We start from the raw sequence: 7,732 nt of genomic DNA, 5'->3' as shown, positions 1-7,732 counted from the left end.
AACGCTTGCATTACTGCACTGGTAGGACCGTGAAAGAATAAGTTACGGTAATTTCATTGTGGTAAGACACCGGTACCGGCACCAGTACCAGTATCGTACTTACGTACTGAGCTACCAGTACCGGTACCGAACCTGTAGGTCTGATATTCCGTTCCGCATACGATAGGCTATAAAACTTGCATTGCAGCATTAGTAATACTGCGGAAGGAATAAGCCAATTTCACTGCGTTACGGTACCTGTATGGCAACTTACCAGTACCGACCTACAGTAGCTGTAGTACTGAGCAAGACAATCGATCGCGAAACCGCTTGAAATAAGTGTAAAACAGTGTTCCCATGAGTAAAAATAAATACCGCGAAATTTTGTATGAAATATCATATCTCATAGGATTCATATAAAATTTAAGAATAAACAAAAGTAATAGCCTTCTAGCGAAAAAATTAATCTTTAACCACTGAAAATTTCAAAGCAATTGGTCCAGTATTCGAAGAGAAAAGCGACTTTTTAAAAACGTGTCAAAGAACAAGAACAAGAACAAGAACAACAAGAACAACAACAACATAATATTGAAACGATCGTTATGTCCACTACGTGTCCAATTACGAGGGTTGACTATCACAGGCTGAAACCAATGACATTAAACAACATGATAGGCAACTCTGACGTCACTCCATAAGACTACAGGCAAAACATTGTATTTCATGATACGCTCCAATGCACATATTTCTCGTCGCCTTTCGCGTCCGTTTTCCGCTCGCTTTTGCTACTCGGCGTCTTTTTTACGTGTAGTACCTGCCTTTTTGCGCCCGTAACGAAACAAAATAATCTCTATATCTAAAAAGTTTTGCTTACTTGGAAAGCTGGAATAACAGGCAAGCTGTAAAGAGCAATTCTGGACATCATAGACGTTTTTTTTATCAGAGAAGATTACAAACGCGATAGCGGAAAGATTTGTGTGGAACATTTTGCAGATAATGACAAAGTTCAAAGTTAGTAATTTTTATGTTTGCGCTTAATCATTGAAATTTCATTTAAAGAGGGTGTCATACAAAACTGTGCTGCGATACAATTCCATAACACAAAGTTTGCACCTATCGAACTTGCTTTTGTAGGTGAATTTATTAGACATATTACATATTCAGTTAATCGTAGGTAACATTGCTGGTACATAATGCATCGTAGATAGGTTTGTTTAAATTTAGGAATTTAGCTCATAGCCCACTAATTAATATTATCTTCTATGCAGGAGGTTGCAGGGCTGAATTCAACTTGCAGCCTTACCGATCACCTGACGATGCTCATTTAGTTTGGCTCGAGCAAGTCTTCTTGAAATGCTTATGTGGATGGAAACTACCCATATTTTTTGCCTTCCTCCGATTTTAGACAAATTTATTCTGAGGGATTTCGCATATAATTCTCACTGATTGTTGGCTGTTTATAATTCCTATTGATTGTGAATTCTGATTATAACAATGAGTTGAAAATTTTTTTACCTAATTTACTGGCATCTTTTTCTTGTCAATACTCCAAGCTGAGGTAATAAACATGACAATACATTTATGTCATCTGGAAGCAAAATATGCACACTAATTAATAGTTTGGCACATTGAGATAATACATCATGACAGAAAATACAAGTTAAAGATATGTATGACCATCACATGGTAATTAAAATTAAAAAAAATTAATAGGGGCTGTGGAGTATGGAAAGTTCAAGACAAAGAAAAGAACAAATGTTCATAGCTCATGAACTCTCAATTTTGCTTCCAATGCTTTGTGAAGGCCAATATATTTAGAGTGGCTGAATTGGTTTACCTTTATGATAGCAACGATTTTGTATTTAATATAGCGAGATTATTTCAATTTAATTGAAGTGATATAATTTCCCAAAGCAATGCTTGAATCGTCTAGAATAGATCAGTGGTGTCAAACTCATGGGTTTTCGAGAGCCGCATTGCATTTTGAAAATTGTAAAAAGAGCCGCAAACAGTTTTTGATAATGTATACTTAAAAGATATTTTTAAGATAGTTTTAGTTTGTGACATATATTGTGATGCAACTAAACAGTTGGATTAAGTTTTATTATTTTCTTCAATTTCAAATGCAATTACATATTAATATTTGCATTCCACTATTATTGCAACATTTGCAAGTTACAGTATTTATTATAGAAAATCGTAAAATTCTATGTACAACCATCAAAATCATTTTTGAACAAGCTTTGAATAAGGAAAGAATAATACATACACTAAAAATAACTTAATCTAAATATATGAACCTAAAATTAACAAAAATACTACAGTATAAACTCAATGTTTTAATAATTACATTTGTCCTGGCGTTTGGCATCTTTTTTGTGTCACCAGCATACTAAGGCCAGTCTGAAATGATTTTATAGTACCAACTCTAACTAACGAGGCCACATGATCATGGGTTTATCTGGATCTTTACGAATGTTTAATTAATTCCAGTAATGCAAAAAAGTTACTTTTATCATTTCATGTATAGATCAGTAAAAAAACAAATGACAGATTTTTTCGACAAGACATTTCGCACTACATTGCGTGGCATAGGATTGCTTGAATTATTATTGATATTGATTTTTAGTAACTAAGTAACTAGAAAATGTAAACTGTCGAACCACATTAAGAAGTGGAAAGTTATCATGAACTCATTTTCTTAAAGTGCAATTGTGTTTATGTGTTATATCGTGTGGATAAAAAGTGATGTTTTTATTAATAAAAAAAAAAAAAAAAAAAAAAAAAAAAAAAAAAAAACTAAGTCGTTGTATAATTATATTAATATACAAACACATGGAAATTTTCTGTTCGAAGTTGGTCTTCGAATTTGTCATATTGACTGCTGAGCTTATTGTGTTTTTTGATTGTATTGACGGAAATATGACAAATTAAACAATGTGCTTCAGAATTTTGTGAAGAGCAGAAATGTTACAACTCCCATTTTCTTCGAAAATGCCACCTTCTTCATGTACTTTGCGTTTAATTTAATTACTCAAGTGTTTTATTCAAGTATTCTTTTGCTAGCTTGATGTGTATTCTTAATTGGGTCAAAATGTGGACAAAAAAATTAATATTCCAAAACTACTTTCAGTAAATTGTTTTCTGTGTGAATAATCAATTTCACTTTAGAAAGTTTGAAAAATCTATTACATTTAGATAAAAAAAAAAAACTTCAAAAATACTATTACAATTATTGTTAAGCGTTCGAGGGCCGCACTGGAAGTTCTCTGGGGCCGCGAGTTTGAGATCCCTGGTCTAGATTGAAGTTGTTCAAAAAATATATGATAGTATTTTATCATGAATGATGATTATACCCCTTCCGGAATTTCTTCTATAGTACTACCAAAAGTTGATGAACCAAATATAACACAGGTGCAGTGAGGTACCCGTAATCCTCATTTCCAAAGCTGTTTTAAGTATGTCTGGCGTGTTTTGTGCCTTTTTACAAATAAGACCGCTTATGCAATCTTACGCTTTGGAATTTTTAGTTATTTTCCTCAAGCCCTGCAGGATGTGGGGTCCATACACAACTCTACCGGAGGGTCAAATGTCTTTGCATGCCTCCATAGGTTGTTTTTCTATTGCAATTTTCAATTGCATTATATTTCTTGGAATCACACTGTCACTGATATGTCGCCAGACTTCTGATATCTCCCCGTCTGCTATAGTTGTCCTGTGAATAAATAATAGGAAATTGAGATTAGACGAAAAGTTGAAAGTTTTGCTTTATGTCGGCTTAATTTCTTGATTGATATACTTACTATTTCTGCTATTGCCTCTTGTGCTGCAAGAGTCTCACAATGCTTAGACAGGTTTGTCCACAACTTTCACATCTGAAGAAAGAGAGGAGATTTATTAATTTTCGTTAAGAATAAATAAAGCAGTCTATATGATTCAGAATGGAAAAGCTAATAAATCCAATATCTCATGTTTTATTTAAAAAATATTTTACTGAATTTGGTATATAAACCAACTAATAAAAGGGTTTAGTCAGAAAATTACAAGCATTCGTGGCTCCAAATACTTGAGAAATCAGACTATACAATATAGACCGGTATGAGTGAAATGTTAGGTGAACTTGTTAACACTTTGATTCAATACGCAAATAAAAGTGAATGCGTAATAGTATGTTACAATGAGCAGCAATCAACAATGAGTATATATCCTCACTGATTAAAAAAATCTAACTGGAGGTGCATGAACTATTTGAAACCATAAGGGGTAAGTAAATATGTAATTTCGGCAAATGGGCAACTACGTACCGTACTGAATTAATAACTTCGTAGTATTTGACAAAGGCTGGCTTTCCCACATGTACTTAACAGTGCGATGCCCGGGTGTGATATACAACAATAGTATTCACCTTACCTTTTACCGATTTCTTTTTACCCCAACTTTCAAAAATATCATTAAAATCGACAACAACTGTCAAAGCAGACACGAACACCATTCGTGCTACGCCTGGAAAGCAGCACACATCCGCTCGTTTTCGGCTCGTCAAGTATGTGCATTGGAGCGTGCTATCGAATACGATCTTCGGACAAAAAGGCCGGAGTTGCGCATCATGTTGTTTAATGTCATTGCTGAAACTCATGGAAAAGTTCAAAGGTCGGGGATCAGAATTTCTCTTGCTGCTTCAATAATTTAAGCAGCATAGAAGAACCTGTACCGAACAGCGGTTACATAAACCACTCTAACAGTATAATCACGTTGCATTCAACCATTCTCAGATTATGTAGTTGTGATTACAACAAGTTCATACTCATAGGTTATCAATGTGACAAGAGGAACAGCTATGCCCCTTTGCCCGACCTTTGACCCCTGGAAAATTCTCCCTATACTTTACCATTGCAAAAATTTTCGGGGCTATTTTAAGAGTGCTTTTGCGAGTTGGGGCCTGTAAAATGGGGTATGTGTTTCAAGCCATCATTATGATTCATCGCATACAACAATCTGTATTTTAAAAGTAACGGTAGAGAATTTCAGGCTAGGGTACCACGGCTATTTCTACACTAATTTTTATTAATGCAATTGAATTGAAACTCCTGGGAAGACAGAGTGATCATTGAATTATCTGATTTATATTTAAGTTTTCGAAACACAACTGAAAACTAACAATAGAGTTTAAAAACGCGAAAGCGAGGTAATGTTTACAACCACGCTTGAAAATCTGTCTGAGTGAGAAAAGTGTCTTGAGCGGAAGCGAAAAGGGGGCTTTGTTGCGTCACTTTTTGCATCTTGCTGATTGGCAAATGTCACGAAGTAAACAAGGAAGTCGATGCTCGGGGAAAGGTCCATGTGCGCTGGCTTCAGTGAGCAAAAGTTATCCAGGTATACTCTAGGTGGAAATAGAGAACAAAAAACGCTAACACGACTTTTAGACTACCGTAAAAGCGCCTAACTTCGGACAGTTCCTAACTTCGGACAAAATTTTTGAACGGCCATATCTTGGCTAAAACGCGCTGTATATTGCTAATTTTAATTATTATAGGTTGCGCTGTTATATCTACATCTATTCTCATCTTTTTTAATGTTGAATAATTATTTTTTTGGTAAAAAAACGGAAATTTTGCCGAAAACTGACTGCCCGGCATTCAACGGCGCAGAGCGTCGCTACTACTGAAGCTATCATCGTCAAAATACCATCATTCGGTAGAGGGCGACAACAATGTATATAATTCATTTGAGTGATCGCAAGATGTCGTACGAGATTTAAATAAAACCTAAAATTCTGAATTATAAATTCCGTAAGAATATTAAGATTTCACGCAGCGTCAAAAATTACGTCAACCTCACGTAGATTATTTTTCGCTCACTTCCGACACGACGTCACACTGCGTCGCGGAAATGAATTTTGACGCCAGACACAACGGAGCCAATATGACAAATTCCGTTAAGATAAAGACGGCGTTCCAATGTAATATTTTTGTATTTTGTTCGGTCATGTATGAATATATGCCAAAATTACATTAATGAAAATACATGTCACATTTAATCGATGACGTTAAAAATCGAATATATAAAACTATGATAATTCCAACGTCCATATGGCACAGTGCACTGACTTAACCATTATTTTATGATTAGTAGTCGAAATGACAGTTATTGAATACGGCCTGGGTGAATTTTATTCGAAATTAAAAATAAATTTAATCTCCAACAAATAAACGGGACCTACATGTTTACAAGATTAAGTTGAATTTTAAATTAAACTTTACAATCGGATTTACCGTGTGTTTGATATAAATTATCATTTATAAAGATAACCGCGCAGAATAAAAAAAAGCTATCCGTTGAGAATATTAATACTTCAAAGACTTCGATAGAAGCCCGTTAAAATACTTCATTGTGGATTGAAACGGTTTGCATCAGATATATTTACGTATGCATTTCCTGATTAAAATGACTAACGTGTTATTATACTCATCTGAAGTATCGAAAATGACGAACGAAAGATGTAAACATAGGACGACGGAAGTTTCAAATAATGCATTTTCGTCGTGACGTCAATGTTACGTTACGACGACGATCGAGCGTCTTATCTTCACGCAACGACGAGATTACGTCATCCGCATCGGAAGCCTCTTTCTCTCTGTGCGTCGCGGTTACGCAGTGAAGAAAATGATTGTCCGAAGTTAGGGCAGTGAAGGATAACGGTCATATGGCAAGAAATATCGATTATTTCAATAGTAAAAATAGTCCAATTGAACCGAAATTTGCAGGGAATGTAAATTACCGCACGAATGTTTTACCGATCAATTTTGGCACCGTTTGGACAATAAATGGCCGAGTTATTGACGAAAATATAGTAATTTTGTCCGAAGTTAGGCGCTTTTACGGTATTTGTCAATGACTACAAGAACATTCTTCATAATTGTACCGTATACTGGGAATTTTTTGTGCAGTACTTTACAAAATGTAATGTTGACCATAACAAGTGTTAATGTTAGTAAACAAGTCAATACTAAACACGACTCCAGACCAGATTATTCAGCCGCGTGGAGGCAACATGCAGCGTATCCATGACGACTAGATTTTAATTTCCGGTAAATAGCGGATTTTTTTCAAATTCAATTGCTGGTATTATACCGTTATCGTCCCCGTTTTCTGATCTGTGTTCTTTGTTTTTGTTCGCCTTAGGTCAGGCTATTGCATCACCTCTTCGTTCAAAAATATCAAGTATTTTGTGGCTAGAGCTGCCGCAAAACCATGGCGGGATTTCCAAACCATGGCCGCTAAGACCAAACCCTAACCCACGGCGACTGACTTTTTAGCTGTCACAAACCAATAGCGAGCGGCGGTCATTACGACAGCAAATCGAATACCACCAATTTTGCTGCCGTAACCACGGCATGTCGAATGTAATAGCAGGGCTGCCCCTGACGGTGATAAATGTTGGATGATTTGGAACACCTTCCTTATGAATACAGTTTTAATGTTTTTGGGGTTAGGTTTGGGTTTAAGTAGATATAATTCCGCATGATAGACTAAAATATTGTACATGACTTTGTAAACATACCGGTAATAGTGCGATAAAACCATGACAAGAGACGCGACGGTACGTTTGTGGCAGGAGCTGCCATGAAGTGGTAAGAACTGTGCCTCCCGTACCGATACTAGAATTGTTGAGATACTTAGGATAGGTTAGGCATTTACATATTTATGCCAGGGGAAAGGAAAGCCGAAATACTGCTTAACCATATGGCAAACC

The 7,732-nt window shown here is 35.7% G+C and overlaps 1 long non-coding RNA gene across 1 annotated transcript; it reads right to left on the bottom strand.

Moving 5' to 3' along the window:
- Positions 1-2,785: 2,785 nt before the first annotated feature.
- Positions 2,786-4,473, bottom strand: LOC144419960 (uncharacterized). The gene is made up of 3 exons (XR_013474397.1): positions 4,390-4,473; positions 3,783-3,854; positions 2,786-3,694 (listed from the first exon to the last, which is right to left on the bottom strand). It is a non-coding gene; the product is annotated as an uncharacterized LOC144419960 (long non-coding RNA).
- Between the last annotated feature and the right edge of the window lie 3,259 nt (positions 4,474-7,732).

Source organism: Styela clava, chromosome 2 (genome assembly GCF_964204865.1).
Source record: "Styela clava chromosome 2, kaStyClav1.hap1.2, whole genome shotgun sequence".
NCBI classification, from domain to species: domain Eukaryota; kingdom Metazoa; phylum Chordata; class Ascidiacea; order Stolidobranchia; family Styelidae; genus Styela; species Styela clava.
The sequence above is the reverse complement of the archived record's forward strand: the minus strand, read 5'-3'. Positions and strand labels throughout refer to the sequence as shown.